The following is a 14,331-nucleotide window of genomic DNA, read 5'->3' as shown; positions in this document are numbered from 1 at the left end:
GAATTCCCAGTCAGACAATGGCACTGTATACCAGTAGTAAAAATTGTGGGTGCACGTAACCCCAATATATTCTTTGAATTCCCAGTCAGACACTGGCACTATATGGCAGTAGCAAGAAATGAGGGTATTTGTATTCCCAATATATTCTTTGAATTCCCAGTGAGACAATGGCACTGTATACCAGTAGTAAAAATTGTGGGTGCACGTAACCCCAATATATTCTTTGAATTCCCAGTCAGACACTGGCACTATATGGCAGTAGCAAGAAATGAGGGTATTTGTATTCCCAATATATTCTTTGAATTCCCAGTCAGACAATGGCACTGTATACCAGTAGTAAAAATTGTGGGTGTATATAGCCCCAATTCTATTGCTAGGGGACTTGCAGGGTATTTCTGGGGTGAAGGTGGGGGGGCACACCGTTGGAACGGGTATCGGGGTATATATCGGGTATACGGGAATACACTGACAGTGTATTCCATTCAGGATCCTGGGAAAGCTGGGTTGCGGCGATTGAGCCCGTCAGTGCCACGTTACACTGACAAGCTTCTCCCTGGAATTTAGCTCTTATAAGAGCTGTTGGTTGTCTTCTCCTTCCTATCCTAGCCTGTCCCTGCCTACCCAGAATCTAAGCCCTAGCTAGCTGGACGGAAACCTCCGTCCTCGGTGAATTGCAAGCTCAGAATGACGCGAAGCTGGGCGTCGCTGTTCTTTTAAATTAGAGGTCACATGTTTTCGGCAGCCAATGGGTTTTGCCTACTTTTTTCAACGTCACCGGTGTCGTAGTTCCTGTCCCACCTACCCTGCGCTGTTATTGGAGCAAAAAAGGCGCCAGGGAAGGTGGGAGGGGAATCGAGTAATGGCGCACTTTACCACGCGGTGTTCGATTCGATTCGAACATGCCGAACAGCCTAATATCCGATCGAACATGAGTTCGATAGAACACTGTTCGCTCATCTCTAAAGTGTATCCATATATAAAAGTGGAAGAATGCAGAACCTGCTTTGACTAGAGCTGTGGCTTCAAGATACATACCTTATACAGTGTTCCAAATCTGCAGCTATGGCAAAAAAAAAAAGAAAGGGAGAGACACCGAGCGCACTAAGTGTAGTAATTATGCAATAAGTAAAAACAGAAAAGACAGAAACGACCAATAGGCCTCTCACCTGGTGGGGTTGTGATGGGATCACAACACCCTAAACTTCCATATAGACAGTAGTCACTTCTGGTGAGAGTGGCAGCGGTTCCAAAGCTGAACACTGGATGGACCGGGAAGATAAATGTAGAAAAGGAGAAGGCAAGGATCCGCGCTCAAATGGTCATGTCAGATGAACGAAAGCCAATCGGCAGGATAAACAAAGCGATTTTTAATAGTATCAAGTACAAAAGGAGCACAACGCATTTCGGGTAAAACAGACCCTTTTTCAAGTGCGTAAAATATCAGAAACAAGTTGGACAGGATGCATCAAATCTGCAGCTATACCTAGTCGGAGAAAAATAGGTTTTAGCAGTAGTGTGTACATCTTGTACTGATAAAATGAGATATAACATTTTACATATTAGCTTAAAGTAGAGTGATCCCAGACTGCCACGTACAGTATATAGTGCACACATGTAAAAGTGATGTTTTATCACTCTAATAACAAATGCGTTTGGTCATATCCCAGCATCAGATTATAATATGCAGCTCTCAATCACACTGCAGAAGTTCCAGCCACATTTAGGTGAAGACCTCACATAACGGGCTGCAGCCAAAAAAGTTGCGGGAAAAAAACTGCGGTAGAAAGGTGTTACATTTTTTCCCGCAGCGCTTTTTACAGAAAGTCCACAGAGTTTTCCTCTACTGACTTTCTGCTTCAATTATACCCATACGGAAAATGCCTGCTTTTCTGTAGATATAATTGACATGTATGCAATTTACAGTTTTTGAAGTCACAGCATGTCCACTGTGGATATTTTTCTGCAATATGTGGATAGGATTAGCCAGAATCCCATCCACTTTGCAGGTACTGTAAAACACTGCGGTTTTATCACAGCGCTTATGCCATATATCAGTCTGCTCGGCTCCTTCTGCTCTATGACATGCTGCCTGCAGATAGATACTGTGTTTTCCATGTGAATGTTCCCTTTAATGTAGTTATCTTACTAAGACTCAGGGGCGTAACTACCGTGGTAGCAGCAGTAGCAGCTGCCACAGGGCCCGGGCCATTAGGGGGCCCGGTGACAGCCGCTACCGCTGCGTTTTTTTTTTTTAAAAGTCCGTTACGGGCCCCATTCACTTGCCGATCCTGGCTGGGCCGGGATCGGCAAGTGACACTGCGGGGCCCACAGAGGCTATCATTATACTCGGGGGTCTTTGCAGACCCCCGAGTATAATGATCGGCGCACCGGGAGGGGTAAGGTAACATAAAAAACAGTGTTACTTACCTCTCCGCGATCCTGCCAGGCCTCTGTCATTCGTGTCTGACGTCACATGACCCAGGCCAGCTTCCCGGGTCATGTGACGTCTGACGTCATTAAAGCTGGACAAGAGCGGACAGGACAGCCGACAGGAACAGGTAAGCAACTGTCTCTGATCTTTTAATGGTTTTAATCCCCCGGGTCTCCGATTATTATACTCTGGGGTCTTCGGCATCGGTTTGGGGAGGGGGGGGCCCCATGTCAAAAGTTCGCCACGGGGCCCCGCCATTCCTAGTTACGCCACTGCTAAGACTCAAACCCCATTTAGTCTAATTCTGCTAACTGTGACCCCAAATGTTTAGCCGGGAAAAAAAATCCTCTTCACAACATCCACTGTTTTCCAGCGGTGCAAGAAATCAACATCTTCCCTGTCTGCCCCATAAACATGCTTCGTCTTCTTGGCTGAACTGAACCCAGGCAACTCTTCTTACCTACTGGGGAAAATTCATCATATCTAAATCTCATTTTCTCCAGTGTTTGTCGGGTTGCCCCATATTGGCAGCAAATTCTATCAATAAATATATAATATGCTTGACCAGAGACAATAATTTGTATATAACAATGACAATATTGTGCTTTCCTTTCCTGTTATTGAATAAGGTTTAGCCCTTTGTCATGTTTACACATATCAGTCCTGCTGCTTTTTACATAGAGTGTCTAAAATCCTGGATTAGCTTTGAGAGTGACAAGTATGCAAAGGGTTAGGTTTCAAGTATTACACTACAGGTAAATGGTTCAACATCCGGCCACGGTCTGGTTGGCTAGTTTGAATACTCACACCCCTTACCTCTCCCTACTTTCCTACTGTTTCAGGTAACTAAGCATGTTTGTGCGAGAGGCGGAAGCATAACCTGTGCCTGCAGAAGCAAGTCTGTGTCTGAGGTTTGTCTGGTGTCCATAGTAAGGGAGCACAGTTCAAGCACAAGACCAACAAAAAAGCGAGTGAGTCCTTTGCCTATTTTTTTACACTGAAACAAGCTGTAAAGCAAATTGTATGAACTGACACAGTGGCCAACAGGAATGTACGTATGGATTGACAGGTGGAGGTCAGATAGATCATAGACATGTGGAAGTGACATGCATTACAATCCATATCAGTTGAAGTTATGTAGTATGATCAGCAAAGCAACATTGTCAAACTGACCCTAAAATAACTCACAGAAAAGTAGAAAAATCCTGCTTGGGTCAGAGCTAAGCATGGTCTACACCATAATAATGTATCATATAATGCAAGTGAAAACGGAATATTAATATATGGTGACAAGGATTTAGCAGTCTTGACGGGTTGTAAAGATAATTTAGACTATTTTTATAGCATTGACTACCTGGCAGGAATTTAGTAAGCATTTTGTATATATGTATATGTACATGGGATAGTATATGGGATAGTAACCTCCATCTCTCCACCAACATCATGCACAGTGGACACATTTTAGTTACAATCTGCATTTGGATGTGTTGTAGGCAGTGCTAATGTATAGTGCACTGTTATGTATAAGAATATAGTATTTAGTCCATTAGTACTCAGTATTCTATTGAATGTAATTGTGGCACAATAGTAAACAATAAAAGTTGGTGACTACGGTTATATAATAAATATAGTACACAATTGTCGGCTTAAGGTTCTGCCATATCATACCTTGTTTTCTACGGCTTTAAGAGTTTGGACTTCTTTCACCACCTAAATGGCAGTTGTGCTATATATTTGTGCAGTGAGGTGTGTTATTGTGGGTTTGCTTTGCAGTGCATCTTGGGAGGATTTATGCTGGCTGTCATCCAGACAACTGTCATTATTGATTTTCACCACTTATATAATGAAACCCTGAGATGTTTTTGGAACATTTGATTGTGACTGCTTGGCCATACATTACATTTGCACAACATTTAATAAATGATAATACTGCCTATAGCTGTATTCCTTAAGTAACCTTATACAAGACATGTAATTGCGGATGACATTCTGTCTGGTCCTATCTATCAAATATTCTTACCTGCAACATACCTTGCATTTTTCGCTTGTGTAGACTGTGTTCTGCTTGGAACTAGCATTTATATATTTCCTGAAGATATGTCTTGATGTCTTATGCACATTGCTATTTGTAGAAGCTGAACAATTTTATTACCTATAGTTAAATGTACCATACATCTGAAACATGCTGAATCCACAAAAATAGAGACTGAATAATGCTAGGGGGGGTTATGTTTCTCATTATATAAATTTATTATTATTCATAGTCAATACTTTATGGCAAATGTCTCTATTACTATATTATTATGTAACTGGCACAATCTCTGTACCAGTTCTGCCCTGTGGTACATGCACGCCATTGTGCCAGCTGTGATATTACAAGACACGGGTTCATAAAGCTTCTTTGCTTATAATTTTACATCTGGGATTGTTTTTGCAGAAAAGACTCATTCATTACACGTAAACACAATGTAAAATAATTAAAGGGAACCTGTCAAATGGAAAATACTGTACTATTATATATTATAGCATAGAAGGAGCTGAGCAGATTGATGTATAGGTTTGCCGGAAAAGATTCAGTTTAACTTTTCTTTTAATCATTCAAATCTCCTCTCTTTCTATACAGATATCAAGGAGGCAGTGCCAGCAGCGGAACTACCGCCATAGCAGCCATAAATATAGGCCGTTACCTGTTAGATTACTTCAGAAGGCAATGCCTGCTATTTCCTTAGTGGTTCCTGATCCTACCAATAGCTGCCTTCACTTCCCATTCTGCCTTTTATACAGACCACATTGTTCCCCTGACGCTGAACAAGACTAAAGACTGTAGAGGAAGTGGAGGTAGCTGTGGTCAGGATCAGGGATTGGTAAGCAGGAGCACGGCACAGAGTATTTATTGGGCAGACTTTGCAAGATTGGTCTCGTAAGGTTCGCTCAGCAGTTTTTTTTCGGATTGAGCATATCCAAAATGGAACTGCTATTATCGTACTCTGGGGTCTCTATAAACCTCTCTAATGAAGAGAAGCCCAACAGTCCTAACAGTGTTACTCACCTCTCCTGGACTTCGGGCATCTACAATGACATCACAGGGGGTTAAGTCATGTGGTTCATTATGCATAGTAAGGCTTGTGTAAAATGAAGAGAATAAGAGGGTAGGGGAGGGACATTCAAAGTCTGGGTGACTGCAGAAATAGCCAAGCGCTACGTTTGCCTACGTTCATCTTTCCTATACTGTATTTTTTCAATGGAGTTTAACTGCTCCATCAAAACCCCTTTATAATGTAGTGCTTGGGAACCCGGATCTAGTACTTGTCAAGAGTAAGTAAGCAGTAAGGGTAAGTTCACTCAGGGTTTTTTGTTCAGGATTTTGAAACCGTATTTGACTCCACTTCAGGTTCCGGTCCAAAAAAACCCATGTGAACTTACCCTAAGGCCCACTGTGATCATACATTTATAGGGTTTCAGCAAATAAAGATTTCTAGTATGAAATGTAAAAGGCATTTTTTCAATATATATTTTCTGAATCAATTTGTAGCAGTTTGTAAGTTTTCCACTTCCTGTCATTTACTAGAAACGTAAAAAAAATAATTTTCTACTACTTTTATAACAATCGCCCTGGTCACATGAATATGGTAAGGCAAATGACTCAGTTACACTTATCAGAGCTCTGTATTTCACCGAGCCATACACCTGTGTGAACATTACAAAACTGACGCTTATCCTTTGTAAGTAAACTGTGATGAAATTTCGCTAGTGGAAAAAAAGCTAGCGGCACCCATTAAAGTCAATGGGAGGCTTTGTTTTCAGCAGTGAAAATTCAGCGCCAAATAAAGTGCCATTTTCCTCCGTGTGAATGGACCCGTAGTTGGGCATCTGACTGCTGGCACCTACAGCGATCACAAGAATGTGGACCTGCAAATTACCCTTAGCATTCACTTCCATGGGACTGCTAAAACACACGAGGTGATCTCCAGAAGTGCCATAGAAGTGAATTGAGTGGTGACCACATATTCGCTTCATTCACATGGAGCACTTGGGGGGTACGTTGCAGGCCCATGTTCTCCGGATGGCTGGGGGTCCAGTGTTCATAACCTACTGATCAGCTGGATAAAGGATAAGTGTATACAGTGGAAAACCTCTTTAGCCCCCTCCTCCCCATAGCATCATATTAGTATTCCATTACATGTTCCTTGTTTGCCCTTAGGCATTATCTTTGTTTGAAAAATACAAGAGATAACAGCACAGAAAAGGTTTTCATCATTTTTTTTCTGAAATATAACACCTTGCATTTCTTGCCCAGCTGGTATCAAGCCTTAAAATATCAGGAAGAAGAAGCACCAGAGAACATGTTTCCTTATATTTCGCTCTTCTTTCTTTTGTACACTGATGTCTACTTTACAATGAAATGCTTTCTTCTGGACAGTTCATATTTCATTTTTTACATATATCTCAGGAATGCAGAAACTGGTGCATACCCTCATGATTTCTCATCTTCGTTGTTGTAACATTATATTTGTGTGTATGTCTAAATTTATATATATATATATATATATATATATATATATATATATATATTAACGATACCCGCGACTTCGTCCACAGCCCCGTTTCCCCTGTGCGCAAGAGACCTGCAGCATAGCCCCCGCGACCCTGTCTTCCAACCCCCCAACCTCCCCCCCCCCCCTCCGGACCTCCAGCAGCGCCACCAAATTCAATCCCCCATTCCCAAACCCCCTGCCTCCCCGGCCTTCCAGCAGCACCACCACCGAAGTTGACTCCATCCCCCCCGGACCTCTACCACCGGACTCCGTCCTCCACCACCCAGCAAGAGACTCCCGTGCGCCTAGTGTCCCGACTGTGCTGCGCAGCACCTGCGGTGATGCACGCTGCTCCACGGGTAGACGACCACTGGACCACGGCCTCCACCACCCAGCAAGGGACTCACGTGCGCCTAGTGTCCCGACTGTGCTGTGAAGCACCTGCGGTGATGCACGCCGCTCCATGGGTAGACGGCGGTTTAGTGTATTTCGCTCCCGGTTCCTCCTCCTCTTTACAACCCCTGGGGTCCCAGCGGACTCACCCATCCACACCGCGTGCTGGGCTTCACTGATGCCGGCACGTTCGGGACTTTGCATAAGCGCTGACATGTTATTTCTTTAGCTCGGTGGCTGGCTTGAGCTGCTATAGCTCCGCTCCCTGTATATGCCGCCCCAATAAGAGAAAAGAGGGAAGGCTGTGTGGCAGGCTTGAGTCTGCACAGCTCCGCCCCCTCCATCGCTTGCTCCAATCAGATCAGCGCTCTGGCGTCATCCCAGGTCCTTCAGCCTCTGCCGACCCTGATTTCGGTGCTCGCGGTTGGGAAAACCGGCAACCTACGGGGATGGTAAGGTGCCTATGTTTCCTTCCAGGCACCATTCTAGGTATGTGCCAAATCTGACTGTAATCCGTTCGGCCGTATCACCGTGATTAAGGAACAAACACCCAAACTCACAAACAAATATATATACACTCACCGGCCACTTTATTAGGTACACCTGTCCAACTGCTCGTTAACACTTAATTTCTAATCAGCCAATCACATGGCGGCAACTCAGTGCATTTAGGCATGTAGACATGGTCAAGACAATCTCCTGCAGTTCAAACCGAGCATCAGTATGGGGAAGAAAGGTGATTTGAGTGCCTTTGAACGTGGCATGGTTGTTGGTGCCAGAAGGGCTGGTCTGAGTATTTCAGAAACTGCTGATCTACTGGGATTTTCACGCACAACCATCTCTAGGGTTTACAGAGGATGGTCCGAAAAAGAAAAAACATCCAGTGAGCGGCAGTTCTGTGGGCGGAAATGCGTTGTTGATGCCAGAGGTCAGAGGAGAATGGCCAGACTGGTTCGAGCTGATAGAAAGGCAACAGTGACTCAAATAGCCGCCCGTTACAACCAAGGTAGCCAGAAGAGCATCTCTGAACGCACAGTACGTCGAACTTTGAGGCAGGGCTACAGCAGCAGAAGACCACACCGGGTGCCACTCCTTTCAGCTAAGAACAGGAAACTGAGGCTACAATTTGCACAAGCTCATCGAAATTGGACAATTGAAGATTGGAAAAACGTTGCCTGGTCTGATGAGTCTCGATTTCTGCTGTGACATTCGGATGGTAGGGTCAGAATTTGGCGTCAACAACATGAAAGCATGGATCCATCCTGCCTTGTATCAACGGTTCAGGCTGGTGGTGGTGGTGTCATGGTGTGGGGAATATTTTCTTGGCACTCTTTGGGCCCCTTGGTACCAATTGAGCATCGTTGCAACGCCAAAGCCTACCTGAGTATTGTTGCTGACCATGTCCATCCCTTTATGACCACAATGTACCCAACATCTGATGGCTACTTTCAGCAGGATAATGCGCCATGTCATAAAGCTGGAATCATCTCAGACTGGTTTCTTGAACATGACAATGAGTTCACTGTACTCCAATGGCCTCCACAGTCACCAGATCTCAATCCAATAGAGCATCTTTGGGATGTGGTGGAACGGGAGATTCGCATCATGGATGTGCAGCCGACAAATCTGCGGCAACTGTGTGATGCCATCATGTCAATATGGACCAAAATCTCTGAGGAATGCTTCCAGCACCTTGTTGAATCTATGCCACGAAGAATTGAGGCAGTTCTGAAGGCAAAAGGGGGTCCAACCCGTTACTAGCATGGTGTACCTAATAAAGTGGCCGGTGAGTGTATATAGTGGCAGTGTGACTGCTGGAGTGGCATGTTTATGCTAGAGTTATACCATACAGCTAGAGTTATAAAAAGTGTGGCATTTCACCCTAGGAAAAGGGGATGACAGCGAAGGGTTTGGGAAAGTTGAGTGTGAATCCACCGTGTTGGAGTGAGAATTTATTTGACCAAATATGACCAAGAGATGGCGATCCTGAGAGCTAAAATGACCCCCGAGATGTCACTAATATGTATCTACTAGCTGGTACCCGCGACTTCGTCTGCGGTGATTGTAGAAGTGGGTATATACAGGCGTGGGTAAGGTTTTCGTACTGTGTATAAGGTATGGGATATGAAATGTAAGTTTGTATCTTGTTTTTGCTTTAATTCAGAGAATACGTGAGACTTTTGTGTTGAAGTTAATTTGTAGAGATGAGCGAACAGTGTTCTATCGAACACATGTTCGATCGGATATCAGGGTGTTCGCCATGTTCGAATCGAATCGAACACCACGTGGTAAAGTGCGCCAAAATTCGATTCCCCTCCCACCTTCCCTGGCGCCTTTTTTGCACCAATAACAGCGCAGGGGAGGTGGGACAGGAACTACGACACTGGGGGCATTGAAAAAAATTGGAAAAAGTCATTGGCTGCCGAAATCAGGTGACCTCCATTTTAGACGAATAGTGGATTTCAAATCCGGGTCATATGAGAATGTGAACTTTGTGACTATGAGACAGGGATAGCTGTACAGGCAGGGATAGCTAGGGATAACCTTTATTTAGGGGGGAATGTTATTAAAAATAACTTTTTGGGGCTCTATCGGGTGTGTAATTGTGATTTTTGTGAGATAAACTTTTTCCCATAGGGATGCATTGGCCAGCGCTGATTGGCCGAATTCCGTACTCTGGCCAATCAGTGCTGGCCAATGCATTCTATTAGCTTGATGAAGCAGAGTGTGCACAAGGGTTCAAGCGCACCCTCGGCTCTGATGTAGCAGAGCCGAGGCTGCACAAGGGTTCAAGCGCACCCTCGGCTCTGATGTAGGAGAGCCGAGGGTGCACTTGAACCCTTGTGCACCCTCAGCTCTGCTACATCAGAGCCGAGGGTGCGCTTGAACCCTTGTGCACACTCTGCTTCATCAAGCTAATAGAATGCATTGGCCAGCGCTGATTGGCCAATGTATTCTATTAGCCTGATGAAGTAGAGCTGAATGTGTGTGCTAAGCACACACATTCAGCTCTACTTCATCGGGCTAATAGAATGCATTGGCCAGCGCTGATTGGCCAGAGTACGGAACTCGACCAATCAGCGCTGGCTCTGCTGGAGGAGGCGGAGTCTAAGATCGCTCCACACCAGTCTCCATTCAGGTCCGACCTTAGACTCCGCCTCCTCCGGCAGAGCCAGCGCTGATTGGCCGAAGGCTGGCCAATGCATTCCTATGCGAATGCAGAGACTTAGCAGTGCTGAGTCAGTTTTGCTCAACTACACATCTGATGCACACTCGGCACTGCTACATCAGATGTAGCAATCTGATGTAGCAGAGCCGAGGGTGCACTAGAACCCCTGTGCAAACTCAGTTCACGCTAATAGAATGCATTGGCCAGCGCTGATTGGCCAATGCATTCTATTAGCCCGATGAAGTAGAGCTGAATGTGTGTGCTAAGCACACACATTCAGCACTGCTTCATCACGCCAATACAATGCATTAGCCAGTGCTGATTGGCCAGAGTACGGAATTCGGCCAATCAGCGCTGGCTCTGCTGGAGGAGGCGGAGTCTAAGGTCGATCCTGAATGGAGACTGGTGTGGAGCGATCTTAGACTCCGCCTCCTCCAGCAGAGCCAGCGCTGATTGGTCGAGTTCCGTACTCTGGCCAATCAGCGCTGGCCAATGCATTCTATTAGCCCGATGAAGTAGAGCTGAATGTGTGTGCTTAGCACACACATTCAGCTCTACTTCATCAGGCTAATAGAATACATTGGCCAATCAGCGCTGGCCAATGCATTCTATTAGCTTGATGAAGCAGAGTGTGCACAAGGGTTCAAGCGCACCCTCGGCTCTGATGTAGCAGAGCCGAGGCTGCACAAGGGTTCAAGTGCACCCTCGGCTCTCCTACATCAGAGCCGAGGGTGCGCTTGAACCCTTGTGCAGCCTCGGCTCTGCTACATCAGAGCCGAGGGTGCGCTTGAACCCTTGTGCACACTCTGCTTCATCAAGCTAATAGAATGCATTGGCCAGCACTGATTGGCCAGAGTACGGAATTCGGCCAATCAGCGCTGGCCAATGCATTCTATTAGCCCGATGAAGTAGAGCTGAATGTGTGTGCTAAGCACACACATTCAGCACTGCTTCATCACGCCAATACAATGCATTAGCCAGTGCTGATTGGCCAGAGTACGGAATTCGGCCAATCAGCGCTGGCTCTGCTGGAGGAGGCGGAGTCTAAGATCGCTCCACACCAGTCTCCATTCAGGTCCGACCTTAGACTCCGCCTCCTCCAGCAGAGCCAGCGCTGATTGGCCGAATTCCGTACTCTGGCCAATCAGCACTGGCTAATGCATTGTATTGGCTTGATGAAGCAGTGCTGAATGTGTGTGCTTAGCACACACATTCAGCTCTACTTCATCGGGCTAATAGAATGCATTGGCCAATCAGCGCTGGCCAATGCATTCTATTAGCGTGAACTGAGTTTGCACAGGGGTTCTAGTGCACCCTCGGCTCTGCTACATCAGATTGCTACATCTGATGTAGCAGTGCCGAGTGTGCATCAGATGTGTAGTTGAGCAAAACTGACTCAGCACTGCTAAGTCTGCATTCGCATAGGAATGCATTGGCCAGCCTTCGGCCAATCAGCGCTGGCTCTGCCGGAGGAGGCGGAGTCTAAGGTCGGACCTGAATGGAGACTGGTGTGGAGCGATCTTAGACTCCGCCTCCTCCAGCAGAGCCAGCGCTGATTGGCCGAATTCCGTACTCTGGCCAATCAGCACTGGCTAATGCATTGTATTGGCTTGATGAAGCAGTGCTGAATGTGTGTGCTTAGCACACACATTCAGCTCTACTTCATCGGGCTAATAGAATGCATTGGCCAATCAGCGCTGGCCAATGCATTCTATTAGCGTGAACTGAGTTTGCACAGGGGTTCTAGTGCACCCTCGGCTCTGCTACATCAGATTGCTACATCTGATGTAGCAGTGCCGAGTGTGCATCAGATGTGTAGTTGAGCAAAACTGACTCAGCACTGCTAAGTCTGCATTCGCATAGGAATGCATTGGCCAGCCTTCGGCCAATCAGCGCTGGCTCTGCCGGAGGAGGCGGAGTCTAAGGTCGGACCTGAATGGAGACTGGTGTGGAGCTATCTTAGACTCCGCCTCCTCCAGCAGAGCCAGCGCTGATTGGTCGAGTTCCGTACTCTGGCCAATCAGCACTGGCCAATGCATTTCTATGGGGAAAAGTTAGCTTGCGAAAATCGCAAACTGACAGGGATTTCCATGAAATAAAGTGACTTTTATGCCCCCAGACATGCTTCCCCTGCTGTCCCAGTGTCATTCCAGGGTGTTGGTATCATTTCCTGGGGTGTCATAGTGGACTTGGTGACCCTCCAGACACGAATTTGGGTTTCCCCCTTAACGAGTTTATGTTCCCCATAGACTATAATGGGGTTCGAAACCCATTCGAACACTCGAACAGTGAGCGGCTGTTCGAATCGAATTTCGAACCTCGAACATTTTAGTGTTCGCTCATCTCTATTAATTTGTATTTGAGCTGCTATATATACGGTGTTGTGAGAAACTTTACATAGTGACTTTGGGACAGAAGTATTTGAAGTTAACCCTTTCCCGCCGATGGCATTTTTTGATTTTCATTTTTGACTCCCCTCCTTCTAAACCCCATAACTTTTTTATTTCTCCGCTCCCAGAGCCATATGAGGTCTTAATTTTTGCGGGACAAATTTTTCTTCATGATGCCACCATTATTTATTCTATATAATGTACTGGGAAGCAGGGAAAAAAATCAAAATGGGGTGGATTTCAAGAAAAAATGCATTTCTGCGACTTTGTTACGGGCTTTGGTTTTACGGCGTTCACTGTGCAACCAAAATGACATGTCCCCTGTATTCTGTGTTTCGTTACGATTCCGGGGATACCAAATTTATATGGTTTTAGTTACATTTTGACCCCTTAAAAACAAATCCAAAACTGTTAAAAAATTTTTTTTTGAAAAGTCGCCATATTCCGACAGCCGTAACTTTTTTATACGTGCATGTACGAGGATGTATATGGCGTCTTTTTTTGCGGGACTGGGTGTACTTTCTAGTTCTACCATTTTTGGGAAATGTTATTGCTTTGATCACTTTTTATTCAAATTTTTATCAGAATCAAAACAGTGAAAAAAACGGCGGTTTGGTACTTTTGACCATTTTTCCCGCTACAGCGTTTACCGAACAGGAAAAATATTTGTATAGCTTTGTAGAGCGGGCGATTTTGGACGCGGGGATACCTAACATGTATGTGTTTCATTGTTTTTAACTACTTTTATATGTGTTCTAGGGAAAGGGGGGTGATTTGCATTTTTAATCCTTTTTTTTTTGGTTTTTAATATTTTTTTTTACTTTTTTTTAAACTTTTTTTTTGCATTTATTAGACCGCCTAGGGGTATTGACATGGGTGGGCGGTGTCGCGGATTGTCAGAGCGGTGGGGGTTGGCAAACATGGCTGCTCCGGAGCGTTAAAGAGAGCCTCCTGGAGTATCGTTAAGGTGAGGGGCAAAGTGGTAAAGTGTATGTATATGAGATTGTGTGGGGTTAGGGGCAAGGCTGCAGAGGGCAATATGAATTTTGTGGCTTGCTATGGTCCAAAGTGTGTGAGATTGCAGAGATGGTGATGTGAGTTTGGGGTTTGTGGGGGTCCTGGGAAAAACGTATATGCGCTATTGTGACGAAAAGTAGCCTATTGCGCAATGGGGTGTATTAACTATGTTTGTGGAAAATTTCAGCCAAATCGGTCAAGAGGGTTTTGCGTGATTGACTAACAAACATCCGAACACACAAACCCACAAACATCCAAACTCACAAACTTTCACATTTATAATATTAATAGGATTATTGTACTTGGTTCACCTTTTACATAGTGTAGGGCAACCAACAGTTACAATCTTCCTGTCACACCTCAATAGACATTTTCCTTATCTGTGAATGTTGCTTG

General features: G+C 45.2%; 1 protein-coding gene across 2 annotated transcripts in view; it reads left to right on the top strand.

Moving 5' to 3' along the window:
* PLEKHA6 (pleckstrin homology domain containing A6) overlaps window positions 1-14,331 on the top strand; it is a 150,472-nt gene that overhangs the window by 44,112 nt on the left and 92,029 nt on the right. Inside the window, exon 2 of one of the 2 annotated variants that reach the window (XM_075264113.1) lies at window positions 3,274-3,402. The exons of the other annotated variant lie outside the window; for it this stretch is intronic. The gene's annotated coding sequence lies outside the window, so the exon portion shown is untranslated. The remainder of the gene's footprint in view (window positions 1-3,273; window positions 3,403-14,331) is intronic. 2 annotated transcript variants of the gene reach the window in all.

Source organism: Leptodactylus fuscus, chromosome 2 (genome assembly GCF_031893055.1).
Source record: "Leptodactylus fuscus isolate aLepFus1 chromosome 2, aLepFus1.hap2, whole genome shotgun sequence".
Lineage (NCBI taxonomy): Eukaryota > Metazoa > Chordata > Amphibia > Anura > Leptodactylidae > Leptodactylus > Leptodactylus fuscus.
This window is presented reverse-complemented; position numbering and strand designations above follow the sequence as displayed.